Below are 15,293 nucleotides of genomic sequence, written 5' to 3' on the forward strand. Positions count from 1 at the left end.
AAAGACCTGTATGCAGAAAATTATAAGACACTGATGAAAGAAATTAAAGATGATACAAATAGATGGAGAGATGTACCATGTTCTTGGATTGGAAGAATCAACATTGTGAAAATGACTCTACTACCCAAAGCAATCTACAGATTCAATGCAATACCTATCAAACTACCAATGGCATTTTTCACAGAACTAGAACAAAAAATTTCACAATTTGTATGGAAACACAAAAGACCCCGAATAGCCAAAGCAATCTTGAGAACGAAAAACGGAGCTGGAGGAATCAGGCTCCCTGACTTCAGACTATACTACAAAGCTACAGTAATCAAGACAGTATGGTACTGGCACAAAAACAGAAAGATAGATCAATGGAACAGGATAGAAAGCCCAGAGATAAACCCACGGACATATGGTCACCTTATCTTTGATAAAGGAGGCAGGAATGTACAGTGGAGAAAGGACAGTCTCTTCAATAAGTGGTGCTGGGAAAACTGGACAGGGACATGTAAAAGTATGAGATTAGATCACTCCCTAACACCATACACAAAAATTAGCTCAAAATGGATTAAAGACCTAAATGTAAGGCCAGACACTATCAAACTCCTAGAGGAAAACATAGGCAGAACACTCTATGACATAAATCACAGCAAGATCCTTTTTGACCCACCTCCTAGAGAAATGGAAATAAAGACAAAAATAAACACATGGGACCTAATGAAACTTAAAAGCTTTTGCACAGCAAAGGAAACCATAAACAAGACCAAAAGACAACCCTCAGAATGGGAGAAAATATTTGCAAATGAAGCAACTGACAAAGGATTAATCTCCAAAATTTATAAGCAGCTCATGCAGCTCAATAGCAAAAAAACAAACAACCCAATCCAAAAATGGGCAGAAGACCTAAATAGACATTTCTCCACAGAAGATATACAGACAGCCAACAAACACATGAAAGGATGCTCAACATCTTTACTCATTAGAGAAATGCAAATCAAAACTACAATGAGATATCATCTCACACCAGTCAGAATGGCCATCATCAAAAAATCTAGAAACAATAAATGCTGGAGAGGGTGTGGAAAAAAGGGAACACTCTTGCACTGCTGGTGGGAATGTGAATTGGTACAGCCACTATGGAGAACGGTATGGAGGTTCCTTAAAAAACTACAAATAGAACTACCATATGACCCAGCAATCCCACTACTGGGCATATACCCTGAGAAAACCATAATTCAAAAAGAGGCATGTACCAAAATGTTCATAGCAGCCCTATTTACAATAGCCCGGAGATGGAAACAACCTAAGTGTCCATCATCGGATGAATGGATAAAGAAGATGTGGCACATATATACAATGGAATATTACTCAGCCATAAAAAGAAATGAAATTGAGCTATTTGTAATGAGGTGGATGGACCTAGAGTCTGTCATACAGAGTGAAGTAAGTCAGAAAGAGAAAGACAAATACTGTATGCTGACACATATATATGGAATTTAAGAAAAAATGTCATCAAGAACATAGGGGTAAGACAGGAATAAAGACACAGACCTACTAGAGCATGGACTTGAGGATATGGGGAGGGGGAAGGGTAAGCTGTGACAAAGTGAAAGAGCGGCATGGACATATATACACTACCAAACGTAAGGTAGATAGCTAGTGGGAAGCAGCCGCATAGCACAGGGAGATCAGCTCAGTTCTTTGTGACCGCCTGGAGGGGTGGGATAGGGAGGGTGGGAGGGAGACGCAAAAGGGAGGGGATATGGGAACATATGTATATGTATAACTGATTAAATTTGTAAAATAAAAAAAAATTAAAAAAAAAAAAAAAAAAAAAAAAAAAAAAAAAAAAAAAAAAAAAAAAAAAAAACTAGAGACCACTCCGTAACTTTGAGATTATGTAGAATATCATTATTCTTAGGTATATTTCAGAAAGAAATCAAAGAACTAGCTATTAAGAATTGAATCAGTAATGGAATACGAACGTTACTATAAAGATAATAAAGTCATTGTCATGTCTTGTAACAAATTTGAAATTACTCATCAAGTTGCAAGATTTGGTAGTATGTTAGCTCTCCATTCCTGCAAATGGTTGTTGTCATTTGTCATTTAATGTAGAAGAATATCCTTGTATAATGAGTTGGATTTAATAGAGAGATGTGAATGCTTTCTAGGCTGATAATACACCACCACCTGGAATTTATATAGTCTCTGTTGTGGTTAGTGAGGAATCCTTCTGCCAAAGAGATATATTTCTATTTTGGGGTTTATTAAGGAAGATTACATATGATTTGATGATTTTATAATTTTTAAGTCTCTGTAATTTGTTAGGTACTTACTCATCTTTAAAGATGAAGGTCAAGTTAACCTGTTCCTAAACTTTATACCCAGATATGATTTTCTTGCCTTGTAATACCCTAGTCTGTATAGTGTGCTGACCAACCTGTTGTTCAACTCTAGGCCTGAATCTGACTTTTGTCACCTACCATCCATCCCTCCAGGTATTTTTTAAATGTTAGCATCTAGTCAGGGTCTTGAACTTTGTTACCTAATGATATCCTCTTCTAATGGGTCCATCATATTTCTTTTAAGAGCTCTACTTGGTATATATTATAAAAGAGGAGGAATTTCATATCAATGCCCTCTCCTTATGTATCTACATATTTTTATTTTCTCCCCAAACATCTCTGACCAACCCCACTATGGTGCCTAAAATTCCTTCTTGAGAGTTAAGGCATCATTGCTCTAGGAGTCCCATGCTATAAATGCAATTACTTGTATTGACATATTTTGTTTGATTAGTTTATCCAAGTCATTTTCAGGTTTCTCATTTGAGAGCAGAGTCCTAAGGGAAAGGTTAAGTTTTGGCTTGGCTTGGGAATGAGAGGAACAAGTCTGAAGATCCTATTATTGTCCATTCTGCTATTAAGTGAGAAGACTGTTTAAAATTACTAGTGTTACCTATTAAGATAAACAAGGGGAGGGCTATAGAAACAGGGAAAGAGGACTTAGAAGGAAAAGCAGATCTGCAAAGACCAACATTACCTACTTTACTGTTCTGCCCAAGACTGATTCAAAAATGTAACTCAGCTCATTACTGGCATTCACTTCAAGGTATGTTGCTGCTTTTAAACTTAAACTGTGTCTAATTCTGTGATGAAGAGAAATTAATGAACAACCTCAGCTTTTCGGTATTTTTTTAAAGTGCACTAGAGTCATACTTAAAGCTGTTGAATAGAAAGTGCCCATTAATTGAAGTGTGGGATATGTGCTGATATGAGAGGTTTTATTATCCTTTGGAAAGTACAATGAATAATCATTAAAAGTCATTAAAGCGCACACATTCTACTTGACCTGTTATGTTTACATAAGCTTTGCCGGTATATACCTTTGTGGGTGTATCCTCTTCAATTTTTTTTTCTATTCTTTCTCCCTTTTATCCTCCTTACTATTCATTCATGCTTCCTTCAGCTGTTCACAACATTGCTAGGCTAAAGTAATATATAGTCCCCTGACTGGTACCATTGAATGGTACCATTTGAGGGATGCCACAAGGTCTACTTGCTAGTGTCTTTTGTTCTGTCCTGCACTGGTGCCTGAAATTTCCACCATTTTGGTTATGGTTTGTGGCTAAGCCTAAAAAATAAAAAAACAACAAACAAAAAAACCCATACGGGTAGTGCCTATGTCCAAAGTAAGTATACTTACATTTATTTCTTAGAAGGCAGAGAGAAGATTAAATGTTCCATTTCCTTAAGACTTAGGTAACCTGGCATATTAGAGTTGGAAAGGGTCTTTGAGGTCCTCTCCAGTTTTTAATTAAAGTTGGATTTTTTTTTTGTTTCTTTTTGTTTTGTTTCAGAATTCTTTCATTAAATGAGATTTGATATGAAAGTTCAGTGAGTAAAATAGATGAATGAGAGAACATTAGGGCTCACCTTCTCTGGTCATTATCAGTTCTGTGGAAGCTTAGTTCTTCCATTTACTTTAAAATGAACTCATAGTCCTGGAACTATTTTGTGGAGAAAGGTGTTACTAGAAGCCCTGATTCTGATTCCTAATCCATCCTCTTTCTATCCATTGAACTAGTCCAGTGATTACTTTTTGTTTAACTCCCTCAAATTTCTTCTATTCTATTCTATGCATATGAACATGCTACATAATAATACTGCAGTAATACTAAATAGAGAAATGACAACCATAGGGAAAATAATCCAAAGGGGAAGGAATCAGGGTGGTTCTGAAATAGAACCCTTCCTTGCAGGGTCTACAACTTTTAAGAGAATCTCTGAAATATGGCTAGGAAGATTGGGGAGGGGTGTTGTATTATTAGCAATTTTTATTGTTTTTAATGACTCCTTAATTGACATTAAACAATATTCAATGAAAGTGGCCTTTAATAGAAAGGAGAGTGAATTGTAGGTCAGATTCTCCCAACTCTAGAAGATTACTTTCTGAAAACAAATAGCAATATCTGGTGAAAACCAGTTTACTGAGGTCATGTGCCTAAATTTTACTGCAAAGTTCCAAATGATGAATAGTATCCATTTTTTTCCTTCAGCTCAGATTTTTAAAATCAGAGGAAAGGATGTTATATATGGCAAAACAGATGTAATTAGTGAATCCAAATAGAACAGTTATTGTGCAGTGAAACAGTGGATCCAAATGGAATCTTATTAATTAAAATATGTCATATTAATTAGGAAGACAGTTAATGTCATAACATGTATCTAGATGTTTTAAAATATTGTAACTGATGAAAGTTGCCTATATTAAGCATGTGAATGGGTTTTTGCAATGGATGGGAGATTGCCCAGTTTTTGAGAATTGCAATCAGAGCATTAAAGAGGTGCTGACCATGAGGGAGAGAAATAAATATCATATCATTACGTTTAATTTCCATAGAGTTCCAATTATTCGATTATTGGTGTCCAAGTTTCTACAGCTTTTCCTTCAGAAACACTTCTGGAAGACATGCAGGAAGGTGAAGATCCAGGTTTTTTGGAGGCCTGAGGTTTATACAATTTGGGGGTCCCTCTTTAAAAAAAGAATACAAGATCACAAATGCGAAATTAGATATGAAAGTGAATATTTAGAAGGGGCCTATGCAAGTGAGGTGCCCTGAGGCTTAAGCTTCAAGGTAAATCCACTCTGGCATGCAGAACACACCACTAAATAATTCAGTAGTTGATCAGCGAAGGAAAGGGAAATTTTTCAAAAGCCACAACCCTTTGATATTGGCAGCGTTTTTGATATGCTAATGACATGTATAAATACAAGTGACAAGATTGCAATCATTTGGTCAAAGAAAGACGAAATTATAATGCACAGTTTGATGAGATCTAAATTAGATCAATTAAACTTTGATAGTGCTGTGACAATCTGGTATATCTTTATGCAGTGCATCTTGAGGAATTTAGTTACAATTATTTTAAATCATTGGTAGTACATTTTATACCAATGAAATGGGAATTACCAAGAAATACATTCAGTCTGATCCAGGTTAATAAGAAAAGGCTCAACATTTTCATAAATGCCCTCTTAAACAGATGGTCTTGTATAACATGTAAAATGAAATCTAGGATTAAAGTAATGATTCATTTTTTAATTTGTGATATATAGTCTGCAATTTAATCTAGAATCACTAGTTTTAGGCATCTGAGTCTATTGTCTGGGCAGTTCACAAAGTAACAGCATCGAGTTGATTTCAGCTTCAATAACCTTTGTACACACACTTTTTTATCTATCAGTTTCAAGTTTAATTATGTCTTTTTTTTCTGTAATTCATTAGAAGCTTTTTTTAAGGTCTATGTATATCATTACTAGCAGAAAAGTTAGAATATATGTTGATGGTTACTAATGGTGGATGAGCACAATTGATTCATGCTTTTGGGACCAGTGATATAGGTTAGGGAAGCTTTTGGCTCGCTGAGTAGTACCATTTGTGGGGGACCACAAGATCACTAGCAGAATGTCTCCCCCTCTGTTCTGCACTGGTGCCTGAAATTCCTCTCACCATTTTGGCTATGGTTTGGGGTTAAAACACTGGTCTGAAAACACAAATCATCAGAAAAATTAAACCTGCTGGAAGGAAAAGAACCTTATCTGATATCGATCCATGTCAAATGTAAAACTGATAAGAGCTTGGCTATAAATCCAGTTAAAGGTGTGTAGTCAAGAAGAAGATAATGAATGTTATTGGAATGTATTCATACACATGCAACTTGAATTTAGGGATATAAGTGTGATAAATTGGCTCATTGGGAATGAGACCTTAGTTCTACTCTTTGACTTGGTTACTAGCTAACTGTATGACTTCAGGAACGTCACTTGAATTCTGTAAGTTGTCCCTCTCTGTAACATATAGGAATTAGTCCCTTCCAGTGACAAAAGTCTGTTTAGTTAAATACATGTTGAGCATCAAACTTTTTTTAGCTTAGTCTTCTGGAATATTAATCTGGAGTTCTTTAAACTGAGGTCTGTAAGCCACTTGCCACTGATGAGCCTTGCAGTCACCATCTGCTCATGCACTACTAAATTCATATTTACTCTCCCTTTTCTGCTATTCACTTTTGGTATAGAGGTCTAGGTCAATTACAGTGGTTTTGTGAGATGAAAAATAAATTGAAAAATGACAACTTTATAAGCTGATTTAAAATTTTAACTTGAAAATCGTCTACTGTAGACATGCATGTCCTACTTCAAAACAGGTGTGAATGGCCCTGTGACCATGATGTCTATTGCAGATAGTTAGATGTGGCCCTCAGAGAAAAGTATAGTAGAGGTCTCAGTTTAAATAGCAGAGAATGCCACGTGCCTATAATAGCTGTTATAAACAATAAGGTGCTTTTCGTACAGTAAATGTATGTATATAGCACTTACTATGAGTCAGCCAGCCACCATTCTGAGTGCTTTAATATATTTACTGATTTACTCTTTTTAATACATCAGTGAGGTTTGGCACTCTTATTATGTCCATTTGACAGATGATAGAATTGAGACACAGAGAGGCTAAGTAACCTGTTTAAGCTCACAGAGCTCAAAGTGGCAGATGGAAGGATTGAACTTTCTGACTCCAGAGTCATACTGAATAAAGGAAAACAAAGGAAGGCTAAGCTGTCAAAGGGTGTAGAAACATCTCTGGAAGTAGCCAAGCAAAGCTATTTCACATCTACAAAGCTATATTCTAAAGAATATGTAGTTATTAAGAGCTACTTATCATAATAATCTACAAGATTGGCTAGTATGAGACAGAGAGGAAATGTGAGACAAGCATGGCTGGAGAAGTGTGGAAAACAGGGCTGTGAGGCTCTGGTTTTACTGACTCTGTCTTTCTGCCTTGGGATAATGATTACAGCCCCTGCAGAAATACACCTGTGAATGTGGTGTTCCATATACCAATGTGAAACAGATAAAGTTCTTTCCCACTTGGTTCTGTCGTAATGGCATGAGGAAGACAGGGCAGCTTATAACAAAAGTCTGGGAGAAAGTAGTGCACAGTACTGAGAATATTTCAAGAGCCTAGAGAGACTAATTTATGGGGAAAGATTAAAAGGATTAATTATGTACAGTTTGGTTAAGTAATGACTAATGAGAAACATGAGACCTGTCTATAAGTATTTGAAGAACAAATATAACAAGGAGAGAAGGGATTTACTTATAGATGAACTAGAAACATTAGTTGAAATTACAGAATGGATCATTGGGTGTATAAACCTTCTTGACAGGTGATATCTACTATACTGTAAAATAGATTCAGAAAATAAAACAAAACATAAAAGGTCCCAATATGGGTTTTAAGAATATCAGTAGGTTTTACAAGAAGGTGCAGTGACGTATATCAAGAGGTGTCGTCTAGGTTAAATACTCTGGTTCTAGAGTCTGATATCCCTTAGAGTTGGGAAGGCCATTGTCCATCTAGCTCATAATAATGTTATAGTGAGGGTTAAGGTTGTTATGTTTTTCTTTTTATTGCCCAGTGGCATGTCCAGTAGTTTTTGTGCCTGGTTACCTGGATAGGTGTTGCTACAGCAAGAGGGGCATCAGTGAGAATCAAAACCTGTTCTCCTGAGGGAGGAAGTGTTGTTTCAAGCAGAGACCAGAGGCTGGAACTCAGGAGATTAGACATTGCAAATTGGGCATTTTACTTAACATAGTAAGTATTCACTTATTTATAGACTGAATAAATGGATGAATGAACAAATCTCATTGAATCAAAATATCCTAATCTGTAAAACATGGTTAGCAAAAAATACATACTCATTAGGTCAGTTAACTACTGTGTGTGGAGCCTGACATCAGGACTTCAGAATGAGCCACTATTGAAGCACTCACTTTTGGATTCAAATTAAGTCATTCTGCACAGAGTAGAAGCCTGACGGTGCCGCCGAAAAGAAAAATAAATCACCATGTTTCACAACATTGTCCTGGTAGAAGAAATGAAGATTATTTTATACAATAGCTTGCCAAAGCATTTGCTTATCCTTTTGATTCTCTGTCAGTAGAAATCACGCATGTTCATTAAGTTGAAAGTCCCAGTTGGCCATTCGAATATTCTCATAGACACTCCAAGTTGTGGTGGGCATTGCTGTACATGTAAATACAAGTGTATCATGTCTAACCTCTCCCCAGTACCCTGTATTATGGTTGAACTCTATGGGGTTTTTGTCTTTGTTTCCCCTTTACAATTCTTTGCACATTTTGACACCTTAACTCGTAAACATTTCAAACTTAAATGTTTTTTTTTAACTCTCAGATGTTTAAAATCAACACAAATATGTTGCAAAACCATGATGCTTTATTTAGGGTGAAAAATCATTCTTTTTAAAGATACAGTGGTTGATCTTTCAACAAATGCATCCTTAAAATGAGTATAGCAAAAGCAGTACCAAGCATAAATTACATTAAAAGATAAATCAGGTGGAAATAGAAAATTTTGACTAAGTGCCAACTGTTACATAATGTTGCTAAGACTTAATACATTTACATTTATTTAGGAAAGATTAAAGGCATCTCTGTTTGTGAAATGTCAATTAATAAGGACCTGCAGTTTTTGTTAGAGTGAGCATGCATTTTAATTGTTTCTGTGGAATTTTAATAATGATTAGATTGTCCTTTTAACCCAATTACTAGCCCTCAGTCTCCGGAGTAGCCTGAGATAATACACAAGAGAGTTCCTGCAGTCTTTTTTTATAAAGTTGTCCATTGAGAGTGACATGCTATTGTTTCTAGTGGAGCACCGTAATGGGAGGACAGCACACCTTCTCCATTCGCGAGGGATAGGCCCTGAGACCTTCTTGACTCCCCACGTCCTCAAATATCACTTTAGTGTATAATTTCCCTCATAAAATGTAGTAAAGTATAACTGAAAAATTTAACAGACCCTTTTCAGACCATTAATGATTCTATAAATACAAGACCGAAGTCATTTACAAAGCCATTTTCTAGCTAAGAACTAGCACTTTCTTTTCACTGCCAGGATTCTCACTAGCAGTTGTTTTTCTTTTCAGGGCCATTTTTCACACAGAAATAAAGTTAGCTTTTATCACTTCAGTAGACTTGCTGCATACACCCCAACACATATAGAAGGGCATAGAGTTTTGGATGCTGGGTAGTTGGCCAGCTACTCAGTAGCTATACCAACTTTAGTAGACCAGCCTCTCAACACCAAAGATCCAAATTCCTGTGTCAGCAACACAACCGGTTACTACAGGTCATGGACCCATGGAGTCACTTCATGAATAGTCAAAATTGCGAATGTTAAATCCATAAATTCCAAGGATCTACTGTATTTACTACCTTAATGAGCTTAGAAGTCGCTCTTCACTGGTTATTAGAGCAGAGTATCAGAAGCATCTGAATCTTAACGGACTCTTGGTGCTAATATCAACTCTACAAAGAAATCTAGAAAAATGTTTTACATCATAGGTGTTGAAGACCAGTACTGGCCTTTTTTAAAAGAATCAATGTACCTTTACTTTAATAATGTGGAGATTATGGATTGCAAATTAAGAGATTTTCTGCACAAAAGAATCCCCAAAGAGGGCTTCTTAAAAAAGATTTTTAAAATGCTGCTATCCATGCTCACTTTTTGATACCCCCAAAAGTAGTATATCATTTCTAGTAAATTTTACTTATATTACTATTAAGAATTTAGAGAGCATTCTATTTATCTGAAAATTAGATGCTAAATAGCAGTATGTATGAGCCCTAAATACCTGCTATATCCAAACACTGTGCTTGGCACTACAGTGTATAAAGATATTAATATAGAAGCTTTCATTTGTTGTTCACTCACCATATGTCAGACATTGGGTAATCCCTTTACATGCATTATATCTTATTACTTTTAATGATGAGCATATGAGGGATTCTCCTTGCTCTTAAGGAGTCTGTAATCTGTTTGAAGTGATGTCATAAAAGTTACATCTGATTGGTTCCTTAGGATGGCCTGAGAGGCATAAGGGGTTTTACCTGAAAATAAACTGGAAGTCCAACATCCAGTTTTCCAAGTCAATTGCATTCTCATGTTTTTCACAAACCAATTAATTTAGAATTTCTGGTAATTCAAGTAGGTGTCTCTGAAGTTAAAACCTTTGTATGTCTAATTTTAAATGATTTATAGAATATTATAATGATTTATCAAGAATATAGTAGGATATTATAGTGAAATCTTAATCTTTATTTGACCAATCTACCTTTGTGCTTTTTATTCCAAAGCTTTTCATTACATATAACAGGATCTTTGTCTTCTATTAAGTAGTCTACAGCCCTGTTGGGTTTGTGTTAGTTTGTGAGTTTACTATAATCCTACCGGTGATCTTAGATCAAAATTTCATTTTTTTTCCATGGGAGTTGCAGGCATGAGGCAGTCCCAAGCTTGTTCCTTTAGAGCAGGCTCAACTTACTGAATTAGAATTTGTTGATCGGTGCATATTGATGCCAACTTTTGCAAATGACAATTTTTGGTCTCCCGCCTCCTCTGGTGTATACTTAACTAAGAAAATCCTGCAAAACCAAACAGATTGCAGAAGTCTAGCATCTCGGACGGTATGTAGATTTGTTGCTTTTCCTGGAGGACTCTTTATCTGTGAAGCAATAAAGGCAGATAAATAAAGTCTCCTGAGTTATATATTGTCTACGGAGTCAAGGACTCTAGCTTTTAGTCCAGGCCTTGACACAGACTATGTAACTTCTAGCAGGTTACTTTATCTCTAGGGGCCACAGTTTCTACAGCTATAAAATGGGATGATGATGTCTATCTCATAGTGCTAGTATAAGGACAAATGCAAAAAAAAAAAAAAAAAAAGTGTTCCTTTCAGAAGAAAGGCACAATATACATCCAAAGTAGTGTTCTTAGATATGCACGTATGATGTGTTTTTTCATTGTTGGCATGTATAATGAAAACTATTTGTCATTTTATTTAACTGTTGCAGCCCAACAAGAGGTACAGATGAAGAAAATTTGGTTATGAACAAAGGAAGAATATTGTGTAGATGAGCTGAGTACATTTTTCTTCTGCAGTGCATGCAGTTTATGATTGTTACAGTCAGGAAGAGGATATGAAAAAAGAAAGTAAATCGGCAGTAATTCAGCACCAACCTCTATAAAGTAAAATGTTCTATAGCAAACTCATGGTTCAAGAGAAGGAATTGCGACTTCCACTGTTTTACCCACCCTTTGTTGTTCCCTGTCTCCTACTACTTATTGCCAGAGGCTGCTTTTTCCACTCTTAAAACCCCATTGCTGTCCCTCAGGAGGTTTAGCAGGCTCTACTGTCACAGCTTTGTCTTCTTCACTGATTTTAAAATGCAGTAAGGATGATATGATTATCTGTAGAACTATCCTTCCCCTGGATGACATAATAAACATTGAATTTTGGGTTTTTTAAAAAAAATAGATTTCAAGTCAGTAAGTCTTTACCTAGTGTCTACCGTGTATCCAGACTAGTGTTGGATACCACAAGGGACTGATGGAAAATAACCAACACAGTCCTGACACCAAAGAGTTTACATGTTGAGATGTAACATTTTTATGTAACGCTCATGCTATCTTCCCTTTGAACCAGTAAGCTCACTGAGGCCATGAGCCATGTCTCATTCATCTTGGGGTCTTCACTCACCTTTTGGGAGGGAGAATTCTTCATATATGGGACTGCTCCACACCATTGCATGAGAATTATTATGCCTGGACCCTGTACACTGAATGCCAGTAGCATCTCTCAGTCACTGTAACAACCAAAACCACCCCCGCACATTTCCACGTTTGGGGTAACTGTCCCCTCAACTGAGAGTCACTGTTTTATAGCCTCATAGATGTTACCTTGCACATGATGGGAGCTCAGTTTATATTTTCTGAAGGAATGAATTCATAAAACATAACAATTGGAGAATAATTCAAAAGAACATGAAATCACATGTAAGAATCTTTGGAACAGAATACTGGTACATTAGGGCTCTGGGAAGCAATACTGTATTACGTTGGGCTGTATGAATTGTTACCTTGGGCTGTGCCTTAAAGGCTAGGTAGACTTTCAAAACTGAACGGGAGATTAGCAGCCCCTGTAAGTAAGAGTAGCAAAATTAAATAAAAGTAGGTTTTGGAAGGTGCCATGCTGACTGGGTTCGAAGACTGTTTGGGGAGATAGTATAAGAAATGTTTGTTTATGTAGGAGTGGACCGGACTGTAGACAGCTGAAGAGTCTAAACTTGAGCCTTGCTCCCAAAGGCTTGCGTACAAGGTTATAACAAGGTGGAAGTCTTATTTTATGAAGATGAATTTGGTTATTTGGGTATAATTTGGATATAAGAAGGCACATAGTGGTGACTAGTGAGAAATTGTTACCATAATCTAGTTGGAAAATATGTCATTCCCTCTTCTTTTTTGTTTTCCCATCCACATTTTTCTTTTACTGTTCCTTCATCTCTTTGGGGTATTTTGATACCAAAATTTGTTAATGTTTTTTTTTACTTCTCCTTGCCTTTCTAGTACCAATGGAACATATTCTATTACTTGCATAATTTTAAAAAATCTGCATAGTTTTATCTTCTAGTCTTTATTTCACATTTTAAAACCTTAAAATTAAAGTACTGGAAGATGGAAACAAGAATCAACTCAGTCATCAATCTGCCCTGCTCCTAGGAGAAATGGGAGCATAAGAGGAAACATTTAACTCTAAAATTTAATTCTTAAATATGAATGGATGAAGTTCACAGAAGAACAATGCCTTCTAATTTCTGAAAAACGAAAAACTTGACGATGAATTGGACTGTATTAACTCGTGTTTTTCTTAGCAGATTCTTTTATTCAATTGTCAGTGTTTTAAAATTTCAGTTGGAAGAGGGTTAGAAGAAGGAATGATATATGTCCTTACTTCTCAGAACAATTGTTACTTACTTAAGGTAACGAGAAAAGGGGCAGTATAGTTATTAATATAGCAATATAATATGGCAACAACTCATTAATGTCTATTAATTTATAAAACAATTCAGATTAATAACTAATATAAGGTTCCTAGGCTGGTGATTTAAACTTTGGAAGAAATACATTTCCAAAACATAGGTTTACTCAAGTGCCCACTTATATACAATCAATATACCAATTTCATATTATATTTAACTAGTCATTAAATGTCCCTAAGGGAACATCATGTAGCAGTTAACAAGAATCATTGTTTACAAATTAATGAAACTATTGCATTAATTAAAATATTTTAAAATTTACACCTTTTTAAAAAAAGTCACAATTTTCTTATACCACTAAGATTTTACCCTCCATATGTTACACGTGTTAACATATAACATTAAGCAGAACAACTGTTAGACTGTTTGGGTAGAGATAAATGAACTTCTGACATCTGTCATATATATAGTTTGAAAGAGAATTCTGGGGAAAAGAAAATATAAGATTGAACGTTTTTCATGAACAGGTAGTTAAGAAAGTATGGAATACAAAATCCTACATGATATAGGAAGCCACTCTGGTGGCTCAAAACTAGAGTAGTGGCTTTTTACCTTGATAATTAAATTTTCTTTGACATCTTTTTGAACTGAAGTCTTTTGGGAAGCCGATAAAAGAATGGTTAAAGTAAATACATTTAGGAAGCAAAGACAACAGTGTAGTTAAGAGTGAGAAATGTATTTTTCCCATAAGAGTTCATTTGAGCTTCATGTGTCCCTAAATGCCAACCTTTGAACCTTTCAGGATTTAATTTTGGTAATATTTAGCCAATTATGATTCTGCAATTTGAAGAGGGAGAAAAAGGCCTCCTAATATCTACCGTGGCCAATGTGCCCCCTGCTTGGTAACATTGGTCCTCAGTTCTCATCAGTGCCCTACCTTGGGAACTGGGTTGGTCCATGTGTCAACTGCAAGGTCTCTATTTGCCTAGGCCATGGGCAGACTATAGGGATATGCAGTGCCACTTGTTTCCTCTTGGCCTTCTAAGAGGCCTGTGGTGAACTTGGGCCTGTGTTCCCTACAGGAGGATTCCGCTGCTTTCTTATTGTGCTGGTTGCATGAGTTCCAAAAAGTAGAAGAGCAGAGCAGTGTAATATTTACTTTTGAGGTTAACTAAGTTATCGTAAACATAGGAGAAGAACATGGACTTTGTAATCAGACCAACCTAAATTCCAATCCCAGGTTTGACACACATGAGCTCTGCCATGTCACCTTAGGCAAGTTGCTATACCACTCTGAGTCTAGGCTCCCCATGTGTAAAATGGCCAAAAGTATGCCTATTACCTGCTAGAATGCTTTGATTTTAAAGGGTGGCAAGACATAAGAAGAGATGGGGTATTTTCTGGATGTTGGAAAGAGTTGATATAATATAGACTGCTTCCAAGAGTGATTAATACCTGTTGTTGAGATTTAGCATGATGATAAAAATAAATAAGGACTATTCTTAACATCTAGCTTATGAATAGATTTAAGGAAAATCAAATAGAACATAGATCAGGATAAAAGTGAGACTTCAATGGACTGGAGCCAGAGAGCTCTCCAGAAGAAGGGTGAAAGAACTACCTATAAGTTCACCGTCAGGCAGCCTGAGGACCAGCCTGAAGCCCAGTGTCATCATTACTCAGTGTGCATCAGGGCAGGATCAGCAATGCCCAAGGTAGTCGCAGAGCAGGAATTCAGAATATTTCATGGCCAGCATCTATAAAATGGAGGACTATACCAGGAAAACAAGAGTGATATTTTTATCTAATGTCAATAGGATTCACATCCATAAAGCCAATTAATTCTCATCACAAATCTGTGGGAGAGGCATGACAGCTATTTTTATCTTTTTTAAAAAGTC

Source organism: Mesoplodon densirostris, chromosome X (genome assembly GCF_025265405.1).
Source record: "Mesoplodon densirostris isolate mMesDen1 chromosome X, mMesDen1 primary haplotype, whole genome shotgun sequence".
Lineage (NCBI taxonomy): Eukaryota > Metazoa > Chordata > Mammalia > Artiodactyla > Ziphiidae > Mesoplodon > Mesoplodon densirostris.